The following is a 22,404-nucleotide window of genomic DNA, read 5'->3' as shown; positions in this document are numbered from 1 at the left end:
AAATATCTACAAAGACTATCGTCTTTTGACGACATTTGCAACGACAGGAGCAGATACGCGGCCAATTTTTTTGATGTAGAGAGTTCACAGTTATGTCCAAGCACCATTAGCGCAGAAAAAACAGCAATGCCTTGCAGCTCGTGTCCCAGAGCCGAGTGCCATGGTCAGGGAGAGCAGCGAGATGAGGCACGCACAAAGTACATGAGGCTTGTGGGGTAAGGAGCAGGAATTTCATTGCATCAAAACTGCTGCACAAATACAGCTTCTAATTGTATGCGCATCGTTGTGAGCTTCTGTCTTTCGGCATCGCGTAATAGAAGTTAATACATTTTGGCGCGCCACGTGAAGATGCGTTACAGCATAAGGGGGATGTCATGCAGGACCAGTGTCCGTGTCCGTTAGCTCGGGAGATGCCGAAATCCACGCAAACGTTCGAAATAACCGCTTTTGAACCCTGCAAATTGAAAGTTACACCACCTCGAAGCAGGTTTTGTTGTCTTTCCTGCTTTCTCGCCTAAGCAAGGTTTCTGCACCTCGGTAGTCGGAGTCATGCTGGCCTTCCATGTGACCCAGAAGTCGTCGGGATCATTACACTGTGACGTCGCGCACAATATGTTCGCGGTTTTCAACATCGGCAGACTGCCGTTAGTTCTGTTCGAAGTTCCAACGCGTGAGGCAGGAGGCGAAGTAGCAGAAACATTTCCGCTAATCCCCTGTCCGAGATTTTTTCGTCATCACACTCGATGTGCCTGGCTTTAAGCATTGTGTTCGAACGTTTTGTTAAAGACGATAAACAAGTTGCTAACCTTTATCTGTTAAGATAACATGCTGCGGTTTTACTCAAATTATGAGGAAAGTAGGAACACTCGTAGTTTTCTCGTGCCTTCTACTTCCGTCTAAGCATTGGTAGCCAGTATGTTTTAAAATTTTGCGCTTTTAGAGGGACGTCAAAGTACGCAGTAAGCTCGCTGACGTCAGCTCCCGGGGTCTTCCTAAACCTCGCGTGGTCTGTACCTATAGCGACATTTTCACGTCTTCACAGAAGCCCTTGTCTGCTTTTCTGTCCGGATAGTGGTCTTCTGCGCAGATCTCGTGAAGATTAGAGCTGGAACTCGAGCAAGGCTTCCTGGGTCGCGACTGCTGCCTGCGCTTTATGTTGACGTCTCACAGACTGGGAGAAATAGGAAGCAGCTGTCATTGAAGAAATCGTTATAGTGCCGAATTCATTGACTACAAGAGCTACAATAATGGACACACTTATAGATGCAGGTGTTCTTAGGTGCAACAGGTCACTATTTTTACTGGAATTTACAGAAGCCCTCGTAACAGCCTGCGATAATATTTCGAGATAGTTGGCATATAAAAACACCAGTGGATTTCTCGCGCCTCGTCAGACGCCATGTTATAACTGTCCAGTTTGACGGCGGGCACGACAGGACACTGATTACGAATATCGAAATCACTTTTCTTTAGTTAAATACATTACCGGTTTTCGCAACACCCATTTTCTAGGCTGCATTTGGTTCAATTTTCCTCGCTGTTGTGAGGCAGTAGGTGTTCGCAGAACGGCAAGTAACCGCCCCTGCACGTGCAGTTGTGAGCAGAAATGTCGGTTTCCTAGATAGGAAAAGCGAAAGTTGGGAAGGTCTCTCTTTCAGATGATAACTCAGGCGTCTTCCAAAGCAACTCAAGAGACTCAGCTACTGATAACCGCCAGAAATGCAGATCCAGAGAAGAGCAATACTGCAGTCTGCTTCATGCACCACTTGCCGAGTAATAGATAAGGCACGAGTGGGACAGGTGTAACTGCCGAGTATTATCAGGCTACTGTGCTGCTTTGCACACGTTCTTCTTTGCCTGAAAAGCGCAGTGGCCGCTGCCGTGTCATCCGCAGGTACTCATTTCGGCTCAAGGATGCGCAACGTTTCAATCAATCAATCAATCAATCAATCAATCAATCAATCAATCAATCAATCAATCAATCAATCAATCAATCAATCAATCAATCAATCAATCAATCATCGATCGATCGATCGATCGATCTATCAATCAACCAATAAACCAATCAATCAATCAATCAATCATCGATCGATCGATCGATCTTTCTATCAATCAACCAATCAATCAATCAATCAATCAAGCAATCTCATTCTTCCAGTTTTTTCTGCTTTCTGCTTTTGCATGTACACATCTACGTTAGTTCTCACAAAAACTGTCCGCAGACAGGCCGAACAATTTATCTGTGCCCTCCCACCAAACCGCCTTCCGTTTTTAATACAGAAGCATCGAATGGCTTATTGAGCGCAAATCAACTACCCCTATGTCGAAAAAACAACAACAATGGGGGAACACGAAGCTTTCCAAAATCAAGTCCAACACAAAACGAACCAACACAGAAGCGAGTGCACCTTATAGATATATGATGATTGAAAATCAGCAGCGTCGAATTGAATATCAGTGCTTTAGCATTCATTAATTGAACATATGAACATTTATTTATTTGCCCCTACAGTACATGAGCGGGAACCGTGGAAGAAAGCTGCATCAAAGAGGCCTTAGTGGCCCGTTGGTGCCTTCTATCAGTGGAAGCAAATGGCAACTGATGAAAACGTTATAGACAGTCGAAAAAAAATATACAAATGATTTCTTCATTACCAGCACGTACAGCATTCACTTGAGAGAAAAAAAAAACAAGGTAGAAATACAGAGCTTATAACGCAAAGGTCTGTATGGAAATTATGAATTATGAAATTATGAATTCATTTTTTTTTCTTCTTTTATCTTAGACAACTGGGGTGACGTTTTGCTTCGTCTTGTTGTTATAGTTTGTTGCTACGCGTACGCATATCTTCTGGCGATGGGATTTGTGTTTTAATATCGGTGTATTTTAACTTCGCATGTGTTAAAGTATGTGCATGCTTATGGTGGCAGCAAGCCGCTTCTGCCGGTTGCCTTTTACACGGGGCCGTGGATCCTGTCAAGCAAGTTTGGCAGCTTTTTGTTCACGGTCCCCACGGATGTTGTTCACGGTCCCCAACACAGATGTTGTTAAAATTAAAAGATTGATTGATTGATTGATTGATTGATTGATTGATTGATTGATTGATTGATTGATTGATTGATTGATGGATGGATGGATTGATTGACTGAATACTTATAAGAAGTGCTTATGTGTTCTCTGATTTTTTGTTTTTATTATTAAGCGGAACTCTACCGGTCAGAGATAAAAATGGACGATATACTGTTGAGACCATCAGGTTAAAAACAAAGAGCGATTCTAAATCATTGGCGCCGGCTCTTGCATCAGAGTAAAATGGAGCAGCGCTCCGTTAAACCATGGAAGGGAATCCCGGTTACCATGGCATTAAAGACCCGCGCGGTCCCCTGCAGACAAGCGGCTTTGAATGTCACGGCCGAAGCTAAAATTGAAGCTCCTATTCGCATGCACTTTCTTCCTCCCGTGGTGCATAAACAGCTCAAGGAAACATTTTCGCGAAATTGCGGTATCAAGGATAGCAGCGCCCTCCTTTCGTACAAATGCGAACTGGCTTGAGCGCGGAGGGAACGTACAAGTGCGTATAGAGAGCCACATCAGCGTCGAGTGAAGCTACAGAAGCCAGAGTTACTCAATACACACCAGTAGCGGGACCCTTCATAGGCCCCATGTGTGAAAAGCCTGGCCGCGGTTGGACCCCCTGGGCTGAGAGCGAACAGGGGAAAGCATGGGGATGAATGGATGGAAAAACGCTTATTAGAGAGTGAAAGAAGGAGTGGAATGGGGAGAAAAAGAGAGTTGAAAGGTTGAACCCGACGTCCTGGCTCCAGACGCAATGGCTCCCGCCGTCGCCCTCTCAATCAGTGAGCGTTGATCATGAACTGACGAGCTGACCAGGGCCGCCTTCCATGTCTCTCAGTTGCACGGAAAAAGTTGACGAGCCTGTCATCTGCAGGCATAAAGTTGAACTAGTACTGAAGAGCGTGCGGCTGCTGCCGCAGGTTATAAAAGAAAAAAACGTGGAAATATAAGCAGAAATTGTCTAATTTATGACTTCCAATTTGAAAAAGAAAGGCTTATTTATTAAGTTGTGCTTTTTAGTAAATGTTTAGCAAAGTCCAGTTTTTGTCCGCTAGGTAGAGCGCCAGTGCTCTTGCCCCGCATCCTGAACGAAGCAGGGGCCCTCACCGCCCGGACTCTAAAAGGGAGTTTTTCAACTGGTGTATACTAACTCTGACAGAAGGTATACAGCCAGCAATAATGATTGCCACATTACTCGCCTGATGGTTAAATGAAACACCACACAAATTGAAGCACACTAAACACGCCAACAGCGTTCCACACATACATAAAGAAGCGCCTCCTTTTTTTAAGTGCGAATGCACTTTATAAGCGACCCCAAACCATCCACCGCCGGCGGCGGCGGCGGCGGCGGCGGCGGCGGCGTCCGCAGTGCTCCTATATATTTAAAAAAATTCCCCGCATTTCCCCGAGGGGGAGAATGTGAAAGTGCGAATGCACGGTTGTCGGCCCGCTTGCGGCGCTTGCGCTCGGCCCCCGCAGCCCACCGCCTCGCCGCCTTCTCTTCCATCTCTTCCATCGTGTTTGTAGTTTCACGTGTACACCACGCAGTTATCAAGCCGCTATAACGCCGCTGAGTCGCCAACGCACGCCGCTGACGACGTAGTTTGAATGCGTTAAAGATATAAGGCGCGTCACTAACACTGATATCAGCGTCGCGTCCGTGGCTTGGTCGGTAGAGCGTCGCGCTGCGGCCGCAAAGTCCTCGGATCGAAACCTGGCGCCGGATGCTGTTTCTTTTTTAAATATAGAGGAGCACTGCGGACGCCGCCGCCGCCGCCGGCGGTGGATGGTTTGGGGTCGCTAATAAAGTGCATTCGCACTTTATTAGCGACCCCAAACCATCCTTTTTTAAATATAGAGGAGCACTGCGGACGCCGCCGCCGCCGCCGGCGGTGGATGGTTTGGGGTCGCTAATAAAGTGTATTACTTTATTAGCGACACCAAACCATCCACCGCCGGCGGCGGCGGCGGCGTCCGCAGTGCTCCTCTATATTTAAAAAAGAAACAGCATCCGGCGCCAGGTTTCGATCCGAGGACTTTGCGGCCGCAGCGCGACGCTCTACCGACCAAGCCACGGACGCGACGCTGATATCAGTGTTAGTGACGCGCCTTATATCTTTAACGCATTCAAACTACGTCGTCAGCGGCGTGCGTTGGCGACTCAGCGGCGTTATAGCGGCTTGATAACTGCGTGGTGTACACGTGATACTACAAACCCGATGGAAGAGATGGAAGAGAAGGCGGCGAGGCGGTGGGCTGCGGGGGCCGAGCGCAAGCGCCGCAAGCGGGCCGACAACCGTGCATGCGCACTTTCACATTCTCCCCCTCGGGGAAATGCGGGGGAATTTTTATCAGGGATCTCAACCAAGGGACGAATGAAACGTTACGACCGCCCGTTTATATATGCTGGGCGCTATTTGTCTAGTAATAGCCTCTTTAGGCTCAAGTGCTGAAAGGTTAGGCATAATTTCGGAGGCAAAACAAACCCCTTATTTCTTTATCCAAGAACAACGTATAAAGTGTTCTGTGTGTTGCTTCGATATGGGTTCGACACATTTTAATTCTCGGATACATGTTGTTCAGGTGACGACCTAGCGGAGTAATTTTATCCGCATATAAACAGTGTCTGATAAAATCCGAGGAGCTTCTTTTTGGGATTAATTTCGCGCCCGTGGGCACTTTTTTGTGTTCGTGTCTATTATAAGGGCACATCTTTTATATGCCTATTACAAAATACCTATTAGAAATGCGCACGTGGTGCTCTAATTAAAGGGCCCCGATGATGGGCATCTTTTACTCTGTGATCTGCATTCGTTTCGTAGGAGCGCTGCTTCGGTGCATGCACGTGGCAGACTTTCGTTGTTAAGAAGCATCTTCGAACCTTGTTTGGTACGGTTTGTTTCCTGTAGCTGTGAAACCAACGTTCCTAATTTACAAAGCAGGGACATTGTTAACCTTCAGGGCTGTTCTGGGGCTCGGGCATTTTGCTAAGCAGCTCGGTCGTTCCACCAGCGCTGGCCACAATGACAGAGGTTTCTGTTGAGCGGATCTGTTCCAAATTATTTATTTCTCCCTTTTCTCCGCGGAAATTCTCTTCGTGACCATCGGGTTAAATGAAAACCCTATTCAATATTTCGTTGCTACAAGCACGCATACTCGGTGTTGGTACGCACAAGATCGCCGCTACGTCCTATGATTTGTGGCAACAAGGTACGAGACAGTTAATTTAGTTTGAAGGAAGGCGGAGTTCCACGATATGAAGAAGATCGACAACCCGGTGCGTGCAGTGAGATCCAGAAGGAAAAGCAAGGGGCTGGTTGACACCTAATGCCTAGGCGAATATACGGCGTGAAAATGAAGCATAACATTCAAAATCGGGGATATGTCAGATAGACTTGATACGGACCCAAGAAAAAAATACGCATTTTGCCTAAGCTTCCGGTCTCTAGTAATGACTCACCAGAACTTCATTGTTATTCGTTGGCCCTGCGTGCACGTTTTCTTTTTTGTCACCAGCTAAGGAGGGCATTTAATACACATGCCACGTGGAAAATGTAACGGTATTCAAAGGGAATGACATTAGGGGATTATGCCATTGAGTTTAATGGTGCGGCTGTGTAGTAGGCGCATGGAGGAAACCGTTGCTCCATGACACAGCGAAAGAAATGTCATTTTGTAATGATACAGTAACGATTAGCCTACTCGCCGAAAAACTAAATAATTACGTAATCGAGTTCAAATTTTTTACAGCTTTTACATTTTTCAAGACAAGACAAATCAACATTCCTTAAGTAAAAAGGGGCGTGTGGCTGTTCTAGTCACGTGGCATAAGTATACATCACAAGCCCCCAAAAGTAAGCATCAAATTCGTGTCTGGGCAGCCGCGAACACAGCGGAGCTTGACGAAGGCGGAAGAATGTGTTCGCCTTCGTCCGTCTTCTTCTCTATATAACAGCGCCATGCAGGGAACGCTATAAATTTCTTGATATTTGTCACCTTTTGGAAATAAGCGCGAAAAACGACGACACGAAGAAAAGAACACGTGTCGTCGTTTTTCGCGCTTATTCCCGGAATGTATCACCAACTCGCCCAACTCTCAATTGTGTTTCAAACATAGTCCTTTGTTAAACTATCTTGTTTAATGAAGCGACACTCCTGTAGAGGATACTCATTCGGCTTGGAGGGTAATGCAGGTGTGTGCCACAAGGGATGCCCTATTTGGCCACACGTCGTTGCCTGCATGCTACTTCATTCGTGCTTATAATTTTTTCCCGTCACGGAACCGTCCAAAACTCCTTGCTTGTTGGCGAATAAGTATCGCACAAACGCGTTCTCCATACCCCAGTACCGCTAACATTTCGTCGTGCTCAGCTTCTGATAACCGGCCCCTCACACTCGACACTAGCTGTAGGAAGTATTCATCCATGAAGAGTACTCCGATAACTCCACCGCGTTTCGGCCTCACGATATCGGCACAGCTGTCTCGCAATATCAGTCAGAGGGGCTCCTGACTGTCATCGACGGGAACAGCGATTAGATTAGGCTCCTTTACGCAGGCCACGGTATGATACGGGGTGGGCCTGCGATAACGTGGATTAGGCATTAAGGAGCGCCCCTCTCACGTGGGAAGACGCAGCCGCTTATCGATGAATACTTATACACGGCGATATGAAGCGCTCCACGTGGGTGTACGCACCTTCGGCGCGTCCTTTGAAAGCCGAGCGGCGGCTTCAACCCTCTCTTTCTTCGAACGCAAGACCGCTTACGTGGCTCTTATTCCGAGCTGTATTAAAGTATCCTCGAAAGATTGAAGCAGTGAGGGCTGTTAGTAAGTTCTCAACAAAGCCCGAGTGCACTAAGGCTGAGTGGAAACGTATATAGTACCCATCCACAAGCTGGTAATACTTTTCTAGTATGCTTTATGAAGTCGTAGTATAGAGGCGTCTTTAGCGGTACGTGTTCCGATTCACGGCGTGTGCGATAAGGCTGCTGGAGAGTGTCGACGCATTGCCAACGCCTTTTCTCACCTAATGCAGTATCAGGCAGAGTGCCGTTGCTGGGTCGGTCGTTCGCACAGCACCTCTTGAAGAGCAGGGCGTCATAGCTGCGTCGCAAGAGTGATACTCTCGCTTTAGAAGTGGTCGACAACGCGTTTCTGCATGCCACCTGTTCGCGAACGTACGGACTGGCTGCCATTTCCCTGGTAGAAGACTGCTACTTCGCATTTTCTGGCACAGTCTGGCACCCATCCGGTGAGCATCACTGTTATTTATTTCTAAAGTCTTCCCGCGGCGTGACTACCCCATGCTCTGGAACGCCGCTCTTGCGGGCTATATTCTCGCAAGGGACAGAATCCCCAACACCCGCCGCGTCCAGACGCCCGTACGCATGTTAAAGGACAGTGCCGCGAGAGGTCTTGTTTTGAACATAGAAGGCGTTTTAAACCTGTATGAGTTACTTTTAGATGAATGCAACAGAAGTCTGGCATATTTTAGTTACATTCAGTAATTTGGAGTTACGCCGCCACCTCTCGGAGACAACTTCAATTTATGGCACTGAATTGCTCTTGTTCACCTCAAAACTTCCTTCGTGTTTAGACGCCGTCAGTGAGCGAGGCGTCTTTTCGTTCCGATCGCTGGAGTCGCATTGAAGCATTTGCCCCCGCCATTCAATCGGTGCCGAGACATTCGCGAGGGAGGCATTCATTATAGTCTGGCCAATTAGAGTCGGCGTCAGACGGTGGCCATAAAGGGCGGTTTTCCGGCACCGTTGCCGAGAAACACAAGACATGCATTCAGACAGTTTTTAATTAGGGATTGAAGTAGCGTCGTAGACGAGCTTCGCCAACAGCTCGACAAGGTTAATGAGCGCCGTCGTTAATTTGCATTGGAATATAGAAAAAGGAATGCAAGTCAAAAGGCAAAATGAGAAAAAGACGGCAATCCTATGAGACGAGTCACAGCGGGCATCAAATATTGCAATGAGCAGCACTACGCAGCAGCAATAATGCGATAGAAAAAACAGACAGGAACAAGATCACGGGAATTCAAGTAACACTGTTTTCAACGTCGCCACGCGGATAACGCTTTAGAGCGGTGTCAAATCAAACACTACATGCGCAACGTTTTCTCGCAGCCTATTGAAATAGCCAATTGTGCGCGGAAAAAATAAGATTTAAAGAGCGAAGTTCGGCAATGAATTTCCCTGACCTCTTGCTATTGCCACCACTTTTTGATACGTAGGCAGGCGGTTTGAAGTAAGTCTGACATTTTATATCTGTTTTTCAGTTAGCTGTTTGGTTGAGGAATAGCGGGCAACATACTGCGCGGTAAATTTGTAAGCAGTTTGTAAACAGACGAGTTTGTAAGCAAGCATTAATAATGTCTTTTCCCACTTGGAAGCTGAACCAGAGCGCGGTATTCCAAACGGCTACGTTGTTTTTAATCTGGCACGTACATCGGTTTGCCTTACAAACTTACAAAAAACACATGTTCCGCTTTCCCGAACCACCTCACCCACCCTTTTGTGTGCACTGCAATGTCTTACACATGATTACGCTACCATGGCTTGAGGGAGACTGACCATGACCCACGGCTTTAAAAAGCATCGTGTACCAATACGAATGGTTTACAAACTCATAGAAATATTCTTAACGGCCTAGTTTACTTCGTTTAGAAATATATCCCTTTTTTACTGAGATAAAAAAATTTCACCATCTTCCCGTAGGAGAACCCTAAGAGTGTATGCGAAGCAGCCATGCGGTCGACTCAAGTTCCCATTAGTTTTCAGTTCGATCGCGGCGTTGCCGGAGGAGAATGAGGGGAGCGGAGCGGGCGCGCGCATCATTTATACCTCAGAGCTACAGTGGCGCCCCAAGCGGAGTATGCAGCGGCTACCGTCGCGTCTCTAACCCTGAGCTGCTTCGCAATATTCACGCGCGGAGCCGCAGGTGTTGCCATATGTTGCGCAATCTCGGAGAGGAGAGGAGCTTCGGAGAGGAGAGGAGGAATGCCGGAGAGGAGAGGAGCGTCGGAGAGAAGAGGAGGAATGCCTGGCAGACTACTCAGGGTTCCCCTACGGGAAGATGACGACGGTGGTTGAACGCGAAGCTATCTGGTGATGGATTCTTTGGTTCGCCAATCCCTAGGGTCATCCTGCCATAATCATCATCAGCGGTGCCTGGCCAGGCATGCGCAGTTGGAGTGTGGACGCCGCACAACGGCGCCCACACAACGGCGGAGGGAACAGGCTCGACCATAAGCGGCTTCGCATCTAAAATTAAACAAGAAACACATTTTGGTTTATCCACTTTTCACTAGATGGTGCTAGCTGCCTAGCAGGCAAGGGTTTTATTTTTTTATTTCAGTACAGAAGTGATATGTCTCTAAAATAGGCAAACTAGGCCGTTGTGAACATTCATATACATTTGTAAAGTTTTTCGTATTGGTGCAGGATGGTTTTTAAGTCAGTGTGTTATGAAGTAGTGAGTCTCATAGGAACGCTAACAGGTGAGTACGCCGTTAATGTACTTGTACGATTCTAACGCGCCCCCAGCTGTAACGCGCAATCAAAGATTGCTCACGAAAATTCGCAAAAAAAAATAATTTGAGGCCGATTCTACAGCACAGGTGTAAAAGACATGACACCATGTACCTGGCCGACATTTTATTTCAAGTACGCAAATGTGGCATAAACATTCCTTGTGCATCACAAACTTGCTTATCCAGCTCAGGCTGGCATCAAAACTGGAAAGGGGAACGCTGAAAGCCGATTTCGGTGTTCCATATTGGCACGCACGTTAAAGATCCCCTAGTGGTCAAAATTAATCCGGAACCCCTCCATTACGGCGCGCTTCATAACCTGTGAAGTTTCCGCGCATTAAACCCCGTAATCAATCAAGCAAGCAAGCCTATTTCGATTTTGAGTCCGATTGGAAGGCGCGCGCAAATTTTTAGCTAACTTTTAGCGAAAAAAAGGTGCGCGTTAGAATCGTGCAAATACGGTATCCATTCCCTTTTTAGAAAAACTATCTTGATGATCGCCATGGTACAAGTCATGGTAGCAGTATTAGTAGTTTAGAACGGTCTTGTGTATATAAACTTGGGGTTGAAGCATCCTGACAGACAGACTTCGGAAGGTGAGGGTCACAGGGGGGGGGGGGGGGGGGGGTTCTCCAGCCCCCCCTGCCCCACCTGTTGTCAAAAAGAAGGGGTATAGTTGCTAAGAAGACTCGTTTAAGCGGTCTAAAGCGCGAAGCACAGTACAAGTGAGTAATATTCCAGAACACAAGTACTTTCTACCAGGGCTAACAGTTACTTAATTACCCATTCGCCATGTTTATCCCCTTCTCATAACTTCAAAACTGGGCCATAACTACTACTATTAGTGTTTGGTGATCCTGTAAGCGAGAAGAAATGAATTCCTTACCCAAATGTAATTCTTGATGTCGATTGTATCACGCGCTTGAAAGTGCATTTCGAGTGCCTTGCAGGGAATACGAGGACTGTTCTGTAACTAGCTGGCCTAGAAAGGGATGTTACATAAAACAAATGGTGTTTGATTAAAGGCTCAGTACGAAAAGCCAGGCTGGACCTTAAAGAAAAAATCATTCTCGGTTTCTAGAACCGCAAAATGAAAAAAGAGGAAAAATGCTGGAGCGCATAAAATATCAACAGCGGGAAAATTAATCTTTAGGGACAGGTATATGTAACCTTAAAAAAGAACAAAATCATCATCATCATCATCTTCTTCTTGTTCTTCTTCTTCTTCTTCTCTCATCATCATCATCATGAGCAGTCATCCTGAGCCCATCCCACCTTCAAAACACTTTCGAAGCTTCAGGACAGAAGCTGAAAATTTTCGCTTTTATGCATCCCAAGAAAGGGACGTCTGTAAACGTCGCACCCTTAGCCCTACAAAACGTCTTCCTGCTGACTACAAGACGTCTTTCTGCTGTGGCGCTTTCGGTCCTCCTGGACGCAAAGCGGCGCGAGATCGTGGTCGCACGTCTGTCACCACACCATGCGCACGTGATTCGAGCGTCGTCTGCAGATTTCTCGAATCGTTTGGAGATATAGCACCGGCGCGTTCACGCCATGAAACCGGGCACTCTAAAAAAAAAAAGGTCATGCCACCTACTAACAGAACACTGACCAGCTACTTGTCGCAGCATCCACTATGTATTTTGTGCTTTTACTAACTGGCCATGCATTACCTAGTAAAAAGCTACGCGTGACAATGTGAATCGGCTAAGCGGCATAGACACATTCAAGAGGCACATATCACACTTACACAACAAATAAACACACCAAGAAAACCAACGGGATTCGCGCGGAGAGCGAGTATAACTTAGTTACCTTAGAAACACATTTGGTCTTCTTGCTTTTATAGCCAGCATCCGAAAGTCCATTGGTAGAGTCAGTGGGCTTGTCGGAAAAATGAAACATTTTAGCGATAATTTTCGAATTATGCATTGTAATGTGAACACATACAAGTCAGCATGTGGATTTGAAAAAAAAAAAAAAAACGTTTTAATCGCGATTTGGAGTGGGGAAAGTGCTGCAGTTATTATGTTCAATAATTCATGTTACTATCAGTGAATGTTATTATCAAACAAGCAGCAATTACTAAGGGCACGGTGTAGAGTAGTAACGGTTGCATTAAGGTTCCGTACCTAGTGGCAGGGGTCTACGTACCGTTCTGAGGGTAGTAAAGGTTGTAAGGAGTTAGTAAATACAACCCGTTACTACCTTTTTAGTAGCATTTTTGTTATGACTGGGGTGGTGTGAAAGTCGCCGGTCTGTGGCCTGCTGACTCGCCGCGAAAGCGAGCTTGTTTTCCTCACGGGCCGACACACCGCTACATGCTATTTGGACTAAGGCGTAGTCACGGACAAATAAAACGCGAACGTCACAATATGAACGAAAACACACAAATAGCGCGATTTCTTTCAATGAAAGTCAAAATGACACGTGGCTTAGTTACAAAAACAGAGTTGGGAATTGTGGCTTTCCAAATAATCCAACAGCGCGCCATTAGTGGACCTCAACGAACAGGATTTTAGGGCGAAGCCCCAACGGGGCTCGGGCTGTCCGCTTCTCATGTCGTCGTCGTCTCATGTCGCCGTAGTATTACGGTACTAAAACACCGGGACACTCTTTTTGCGACGCCTCGCGCTACAACGCTTCGTATTTCAAAGATACGAGACTTACATCAAAGGTGTATACCTCAACTCCCCACGGTTTCATCTCCGTAGGCAAAAGCGCCAAGGCGCAAAGAATGCACTTATGCATTGCATGCTTCGTTCCTCCCCAGGTTTCACGTTAGTCGAGATGGCCCGTGATTTTTTTCAATTTTTCCTGTTATGGTTCACATTTTCGTGTTGGTATTTCGTTTGTTCATAGCTGTAGTCTCTTTTTCGGAGGAAGCCAGCGCAGTTTAGGCTATCATCACAGAGACACCCGCCAGCGGTCTTTTCGTTTCTTTCGTGTTCCCGGGGAAGACGTGTTTAGCGGGAGAGGCGGCCAGAGCGCGGAGGAGCAAAAGCGTCCATGGCCAATGGCGCAAGCTCAATGGCGCAACCTCTCTAATCTTTATATCCCCCTCCTCCTCCCCCCCCCCCCCCCCCCATACCGCACTGTGTTGTATGCAGGTGAGCCCCCGTTGGGCTCAATAATATCCCCAGTGCACTTCCTTTTCCTTTTTCACCCGAATCACCTAAGAAAAAGCGAGCCCGTCCCCCACGGTCTCAACAAGCGGTGCAAATCAGAGACCGCCCGGTGTGCGCGCCTCTCGAGCTGCGGCACGTTTTCGGAATCCCGTTCCTCCGACCCCCGGCCCCTGGGGCGACCGCTTTCTAGGTCAAGGATGAGCGAGCCCACCGCTGCTGCCATCGATCGAGGCGCTCGGTTGCCGAGCGCAATGTTCCAGTGCAGGACCCGGGCTCACTCCTTGTGCAGCCGGACCCTTAGGGTGAATGAAAAAATAAAAAAAAAAGACAGAAACATGAACTAGAGAAAAATAAATACCACCCGACTTAGCATTCAGTTTATGCTGGATAATGCTAGGTGTTGGACCTCTAGGTCCTTCAGCTTCGGCGCGATGCTCAGGAAGGGGAGCGACACGTCTGAAGAGGATGAGGAGGAGAAGGAGGAATGCCTTTAATGGCTCGGTCAGTACTTGGGAGGGAAGAGGATGAGGCTTTAATGGAATCTAGGAGAAAGAAGTGGCGCGAGCCGACGCAGCCACGAGAGCGTGCGGCAGCTCGTGAAGAGCATGATGAAAATGATGATGATCAGCGTCGTCTGCTAGGAGGGGGGAATACGAGGAAGTCACAACACTAGGAATTCGCAGACTGTGTGAAGAAACTATCAGTGAGAGTTGCAAAACGTTGCTGAAATTCGGACTACGTTCCCGTTATACCGTCACGACTGGGTGACTGAAGGGTTCCAAAGCATGGTCGTAGTCATATGTTGATCTAACGCTTATTTGGAACTCCAGTGGTGATGATGGCATGAAAAAAATAGCTTTGTTTTGTGTCCGGTGCGTGTTGTGCATTTGGGTAATACACTAGTTCGTAACTGAGTTCACGGCCAAGCGACCCACGCAGGGCGACGACACGCGCACACGTAGGAAAATTTCTCGAGCACTTATGTCTGCTTACTTGCTTTGAAAGAAAAAAGCATTTAGCAACGGGAACGATTGGCCTAGTTGGCATTCCACTCTTCTGAACCGTTGAGAGGAAAAAATTGAGCGGCAAGGACTGAAAAAAAGGGACACCTTTTCTTTGCGCCTTTTCTAGCGCAATCTATAGAGCCTTTGCTCCGTTTTCTTGTCTAGCGATTTTGTGTCGCTAGTCTATGTGCCCCTTTCTTCACTCCCTGTCTATCGTTCGCGCTCGACTGTTCAGAAAGCATTATGGCTTTTCCTGGTGATCTACTCAGACTACTGTACTGCAACATCTTTCTTGCGTCCCTTTCTGCCATTTCGATGCACGTTAGACGTACCCAGGCGGTCAAAATTTTTGTGTACCATCGTCATAGCCAGCTGGTACCCGCTTTCTTTTTTTTTCGTCTCTAGCGTTGCTTATTTTTTACTTCTAGATAGGCACACTGATATTATACTTGTGGTTTTCAACCACGACTGCTTGGGGGACTGTCACTGCGATTGAATAAGTGAAGGGAACACCGGGGTGCAGCGCAGGAGACGTAAACCCGCGGCGTACTTCCCAACAATTTGCGTGGACAGCTGAAGCCTCCTTCACGACAAGCCCGTATTATGACCCCATGGCGTGTGCGAGGCTCTCCTGAGTGCATAATCTGACGCAGAAAAAAAACAACAACTTTGAGGCAGAATTTGGGTGGATCGTACTAAAAAATTACCTGCCATGCGGCAACAGCATTCTCTTTCGTCGGAAAGTTCTGGCGGAAAGGAAAAAAAAAACTAAAAGTGCTGAGTGGATTCCGTGAAAATGCTCTCGGGGGACTGGAATTGAAGGGCACCCCCATTTTTCGACCATTGATGTCGGAAAAAGAAGTAGCCGCGTATTTACTTGTCCTGCTAGAAACGACGTGGAAACCCGGTGTTGTCTCTTTCGCGGCCACCTAAATACCCTATTCTTTCCTTGGGACACGGCCTCTCGATGAAAAGCAGATGTCCATTTCCACTTGCGCAGATTATTCGGTAATTTAGAATGAACTTCAAGCTTGCTGTTTCAGTGAACACACCCGCCGCGGTGGCTCAGTGGGCGTTGTGCAGCTCAACACGAGGCATCTCATGCTCATGTGCAGCATCTCATGTGCAGCATCTCATGCTCGGGGCTGTGTCCCTCCCTCCCTTGTTGTGGTCCACAACAAGGGAGGGAGGGACACAGCCCCGAGCATGAGATGCTTCGCATCTAAAACGCCCGTGGGTATGACATTTCGGCGCACGTTAAAGATCCCCGGGTGGTCAAAATTAATCCGGAGCCCTCCACTACGGCGCGCCTCATCGCCTGCGTTGCGTCGACGCGTTAAACACTACAATCGATCAACCAATCGCCTCAGGGAACACCACTGATCTACTACAACGCCCTGGGAGTTGTGGGCAAGGCGCAGGTGTGGTAGACTCAGTGCATAGGTCGGCGTACTCACTCGTGAGTACACTCATTTGTACTCATTTGTACTCAAACTCACGAGTGAGTACGATGATGAGTGCTCACAGACCCAGAAAAAAACAGTGAGTACGATGACGAGTGAGTACAGGGGTAAGTCCACTACTCGTGAGTACAGTACTCATGAGTACACTACTCATGAGTATGAGAACTTATGAGTACAGTATTCATGAGTATGAGTACTCATGAGTTTGAGTACTCATGAGTATGAGTACTCATGAGTACACAGTAATCATGAGTACACAGCACTCATGAGTACACAGCACTCATGAGTACAATACTCATGAATACTGTTTTTGCGAGTGCTTGCACTCTTGAGTATATGCACTCCTGAGTACAGTAGTGCAAACAGTAGTGCAAACAAGAAAACGGACGACAAAAGCTGCCACCCGAAGACACGCAGAAAAACGCAGTTTACGGCCACGGCTGCACCGGCAAGCCCCGAGCTCCCCTGAGTCCGACCCGGCCTGAGAACAAGAGGAGACGCCAGACGCAACGCGATTGCTTACGTTCCGTTTCGCTTTCTCACATGTACTTGCCTTCGCGCAGTAAGTCGCCCAACGACAGTGCACCGCGTCAGACGTTTTCTTCCTCTGTCCTGATTTATGTGCAACCTGTGTTTTTCTAATCAATTAAAGAATTTATTTTTTCTACTTAGTTTTTCATTCGAGCTACGACTTAGCTAACAGTGCAGAGTAATACAAATTCAGTACTCATGAGTACAGATTGAGTACTCATGAGTGCAGAATGAGTAGTACTCATGAGTAGTACTCATGAGCAGTAGTACTCATTGAGTACCCATGAGTACAGATTCAGTACTCATGAGTACAGAGTGAGTACTCATGAGTACAGATTCAGTACTCATGAGTACAGATTGAGTACGAATACTCGTGAGGAAAATGAGTTTGAGTACAAGTGAGTACGATTACAAATGAGTATTTGATGAGTGAGTACGAGTGATTTTGTGAACAGACGAACTTTTTGAGTCTGAGTTTGATTGAGTACAGCGTTAATGAAAAAAATTGTGATTGAGTTTGAGTGAGTTCTTTCTGTTTTGCCGACCTATGACTCAGTGGAAGAACACGAGGCAAGTGTGCTGGTTGGAGCATGCTTGAACGCAAGGAAAAAGCACGAAAAACGGCACGTAGACTTTGGAGACACAAACACAGTTGTGTCTCCCAAGTCTTCCTTCCATTGTTCGCGCTTCTTCCTCACGTTTAATCGTTCAACGATGCGTGTGCCTATGTGCGCCGTTTTCCCAGTGGCTTCTCAACAGTTTTCCCAGTGGCTTCTCAACTGGTTTCTCAACAGTGACCCAACAGCGGCACACTAGCGCACGGCGAGTGACCCACGCGTGAGTCAGGTATATGAGTGACTCACTTGTGGATCACTCGCGGCCCGCTGCTGGGTCACAGTGGCGTACCAGTGAGTCAGCGCCGTACCAGCAAGAAGAAGCAGTGGCTGGAGGAGGAGGCATAAACGTTTAATAGAGCGGTAAATGTGGATGGGTTGGCCGCTAGGTTTGGAACCTACCTAGTAGCCCTAGGCCTTGGCTGCCTGTCTCCCCGGTCTACCGAATGTTGTTGATCCGGGTTGGAACTGGTGAACCGACCGTCCTACTGCTCAAATGAGGGATTTGGATTTGGGGCTAGGGATGGTGTGTGGCGGCACTCACACACCATGTGGCAGAATGTGCGTGGTTCTAAACAGAATTGAACAATTCTTTAGGGGTGGAGCCCCTTAGGGGCTCCACCCCTAAAGAATTGCTGGCGTCCCCTGTCGTCGTCCGTCGTCGTTGTAATCGTTGTCTCATGTAGTCACGGTACTAAAACATCGAGAAAGTCGTTTACGCCTCGCGCTAGAACGTAAGGCGCGCTAAAAAAAAACCGAGAGACTCGTTTATGCATCGTTCTGGTGCGCTTCGTAACGTGTATTAAAAAAACACCGGGACACTCGTTTACACTTCGCGCTAGAGAGCTTCGTTCTTCAAAGAGACCTTTACAGCCAAGCTGTACACCTCTACTCCTACCGGTTTCATCTCCGTGGGCAAAAACGCCAAGGCGCCAAGAATACGCTTCTACACTGCATGTCTCGCCCCTCCTCAGATTTCACGTTAGCGAAGATGGCCAGGATATTTTTTTGTGGCTGATTGCGGGGTGATGAAGACGAAGGCAGACCTAAATTTTAGCGTTGACTTGGCATATCGAGGCTATAGTGTTGTTTAAAAAACGGTACGCACACAGTATTAACTTGCAATCATAGTGAGCGGAAAGACACAGAGCGGTGCTTTGTAGATAATTATGGAAAGGCTTTCGTACGCAGCAGGAACAAATACATCACGCTGGCCCGACAAGCCCTCCACGGCTTACTCGAAACCCTCGTAGAGCAAAGGCGGCACAACTACGGGAATACACTTTGAAGAACGACTGCTACGGAGGGTGTGAAGAACATGCTCACCATGCTTAGTGTACATTCAAGTTGCCGAATTAAATTCTGAAAATAGTACTGAGATGCAGAACGATGGCATTCCGGTATTGGTTGCGTTTTTTACACAAGGCGTAATTTGTAGGAGCATTAAATTTCTTTGTTAATCATTTAATTGTAATTACAGTCAATTTTATATTTTTTCAGAAATGTGTACGAGAGGGGTTAACCAAAGTCTTCAGAGCGTGCCTTAATTTCTGTACTTCAATTCAACGTCTATACCTGTAGCAGCATACGAACTTCGTAGTGAGTGGCTCACGCTTCCACATGCCAGCTATACTACACTATTCGCGAAGTATATAATTTTTCATGAACACGCGTGTGTAGACAAACAATATGTATTTGGATAACCCTTTCGGTCCGTGCGTCTGATCGCTTTTTCAGAATTATTCCCAGCTTGCCCAGCTTTGCCTCGTCACCTGCTCGTTACTGTGGCACCAAGTGCGAATTAATAAAATCATCACCACCACCATCATCATCATGACCCCGTCTACGACCAATGCAGGCTAAATGCCTCTCCCATTAATCTCCAGTTATCTCGGTCCTCTGCTAACTGCGACCAATATATCCCCGCAAACTTCTTGCTCTCATCTGCCCACCTAACTTCCTGCCTCCCCCTGTCACGCTAGCCTTCTCTAGGGATCCACTCTGTTACCCTTAATGACCAACGGTTGTCTTGCCTTCGCATTACATGCCCTGCCCACGCCCATTTCTTATTCTTAATTTCTACTAACATGTCCTTAACACGCGTTTGTTCCCTGACCCACTCCGCTCTCTTCTAGTCCCTTAACGTTACACCTATCATCTTCCATTCCATTGTTCGATGAGTCGTCTTCAATTTAAGTTGAACACTTTCAGTGAGCCACTCGCTAAAACAATTGCTTTTAAAAATAATTTTATTTATGTTATATTTATTTTAAACAAAATAAACTAATTGGTTTTGAAAGGAAACGTGGACTTCTCCTTCGCAGGAAAAATTCCTCACACTTCTTCTTTTTTTGCATTTACACTGAACCTTCCATTGAAAAACAACTTGTAAGAGCTTCCAGATGTGGCCGTTCAAACGTTGCGAAGCAAATGCGGCTCGCCGGTAAGCACTGATCACTCGATATTCACTTTCTGGATCCCGCTGCGATGAATAATGGATGGAATACAATGAAGACACCGAAACCGGAAGCTAAAATGAGTCGGCGCCGATGTGAGAGCGCCTTTGACCGCTTGGGACTGTCGCGAACCGCTTCCAAGATGGCAGGGGCAGGAATGCCCGGATGAGTCGGCACAGTGAGTAGACGGAGGTACACGAAGTTTGATCTCGTGTTTTACCTGAGTACCTGTGATTTCGTCTAGGGAAAACTCAAGTTTCGTTGTGCACTCGATGATAAAAAATTCCCCCGCATTTCCCCGAGGGGGAGAATGTGAAAGTGCGAATGCACGGTTGTCGGCCCGCTTGCGGCGCTTGCGCTCGGCCCCCGCAGCCCACCGCCTTGCCGCCTTCTCTTCCATCTCTTCCATCGGGTTTGTAGTATCACGTGTACACCACGCAGTTATCAAGCCGCTATAACGCCGCTGAGTCGCCAACGCACGCCGCTGACGACGTAGTTTGAATGCGTTAAAGATATAAGGCGCGTCTAACACTGATATCACCGTCGCGTCCGTGGCTTGGTCTCCCTCCCAAGTACTGACCGAGCCCAATGTTAAAGCATACCGACCAATCTCACTGACAAACGTTGATTACAAAATTTTTATGAAGGTTCTGGGGAAAAGGTTACAAATGGTAATCCAGAAAATTGTAGGTCCACATCAGACGTGTGGCATCAGGGGTCGTAACATATTTACGAATATCCACAAGGCGAGGAGCGTACTGGAATGTTGCGATGCAATGGGCTCGGGCGTGGCGATTCTCCAGCTCGACCTGGAGAAAGCCTTTGACTGCGTCTCCCACAAGATCCTGTTTTATGTTTTAGAGCACATCAACCTTGGTTCTGTCATTGTACGGGGAGTGGCGATGGCGTACCGGAACTGCACTACACGGTTGATAGTGAATAAGGAATTGGGAGCGGTCATCGAGGTGCAGCGTTCGGTGCGCCAGGGTTGCCCCCTAAGTCCTTTATTGTTTTGTGTATACATAGAAGCGCTGTGCCTCAGCATCATTCATAATGCTAAAATAAGCGGATTTAAATTACAGGAGACAGAGGTCAAACTTCTCGCCTATGCTGACGACATTGCCGTTGTTTGCTCGAACAAAGAAAGCGTGATGTTCGCCGTGGAAACAGTGAAGCATTTTGGGGAGGTCACGGGGAGTCTGGTAAATTGGGGAAAATGCCTGGGGTTTTGGCACGGTGAATGGAGGTCAACGCCAGCGATCTTTGCTAATGTAGCTTGGGTAACCACCCCAGTAAAGTACTTGGGAACCCCTCTGGAATACTATCGCGACAGTGAGCCCTACTGGCGGGGGCAGGTGCAATCACTGAAAGAGAAAGCGGAAAAAATGAAAGCAACTGGGCTGTCAGTGTTCGCGAGAGCCACGACTTGTAATATTTTCTTCGTGGCAAAGATTTGGTTCGTTATGCAAGTGCTGCATTGTTCGCGTTTGAATGTCCAGAAGCTGCATCGCGTATTTGCTGTTTTTGTGTGGGGGTCCACGTGGGAAAGGAGCAGTAGGACGAATTTGTTTCGGCGAATCCGTGAAGGCGGATTAGGACTGACTCATCTGTACGTACGGCAACTCGTAAATCGATTTTTATTTCTACGCGATGTACAGGACCCTTTTCTGCGCACTGTAATCCAAGTTCGGTTAATGCGTGCTTTGCCAGAATTTGTGGTTTCTTCAAGTTGCATGCCAGGTGGTGTCCATGGATATTTTAAAGAAATTGTTTTGTCATTCCGATTTTTAACAACGCGTTTTTCGATGCAATATCTGGCCAGTGTAACTAGGAAAAAATTATATAAGGATGTATGTGACGTAGTCTTCCCAGTGCCACTGTATAGAGCTCTGTACAGCAATGGTCCAGGACAAGATGTGTTAAAAAGAGTCAAGCGAATGGAAGTGTCACCTGGGGCAAAGACTTTCTTTTTTAAATTGCACACGGGTACACTTTCAGTCGCTACTTGGATGAATGAAAGAGGGCTCTCGGTTCCATGGGGAACCGACTGCCCCATTTGCAAACAACCCGAAACTGTGGAGCATGTTTTTCTTCATTGTTGGGCCGCAGTGTTCCTTTGGGATGTCCTCCAACGGTCACTCCAGAAAGATTTTCCACTTAGTCCACACGGTATTCGTTTTTTGTGCATTGATAGAGAGGATGGTGTACCATTTGACAGTGTCATGTTGTTAGGTCTGCACAGCATTTGGCGTTCTCGCATGGCTTGGCTGCATTGCGATGTCGACGCGCGACCAACGAGACAGTATTTTAGGGAAAGTGTGTCACAGTTTGTTGAAGTTCAGAGAGCGAAGAACTCTCCGCCAGAGTGGTTGTCAAAAATTGAACCCCTTACTACGCTTAGGGAATTTTAAATGACAACACCGGCCCTGGGGGGCATGGCGGCATTACTGTGATTTTTTTCTTTGTCATTGTACCTGGTACCTTGTGTTGCTGTCCGAGATGGGCAATAAAGAAAAAAAAGTCCGTGGCTTGGTCGGTAGCGCGTCGCGCTGCGGCCCGCAAAGTCCTCGGATCGAAACCTGGCGCCG

The 22,404-nt window shown here is 47.3% G+C and overlaps 1 protein-coding gene across 2 annotated transcripts in view; it reads left to right on the top strand.

Annotated features, from left to right (window-relative positions):
- The window catches only part of LOC144168987 (monocarboxylate transporter 14-like), a 173,724-nt gene that overhangs the window by 28,881 nt on the left and 122,439 nt on the right, over window positions 1-22,404 (top strand). Inside the window, exon 1 of one of the 2 annotated variants that reach the window (XM_077697993.1) lies at window positions 7,906-8,331. The exons of the other annotated variant lie outside the window; for it this stretch is intronic. The gene's annotated coding sequence lies outside the window, so the exon portion shown is untranslated. Of the gene's footprint in view, window positions 1-7,905; window positions 8,332-22,404 lie in introns of those variants that run through there. 2 annotated transcript variants of the gene reach the window in all.

This window comes from Haemaphysalis longicornis, unplaced genomic scaffold (assembly GCF_048455015.1).
Source record: "Haemaphysalis longicornis isolate Haplotype H1 unplaced genomic scaffold, Haemaphysalis longicornis Haplotype H1 scaffold_2, whole genome shotgun sequence".
Classification (NCBI taxonomy): domain Eukaryota; kingdom Metazoa; phylum Arthropoda; class Arachnida; order Ixodida; family Ixodidae; genus Haemaphysalis; species Haemaphysalis longicornis.
Note: the sequence above shows the minus strand (reverse complement) of the source record. Positions and strands in the feature narration are given on the sequence as shown.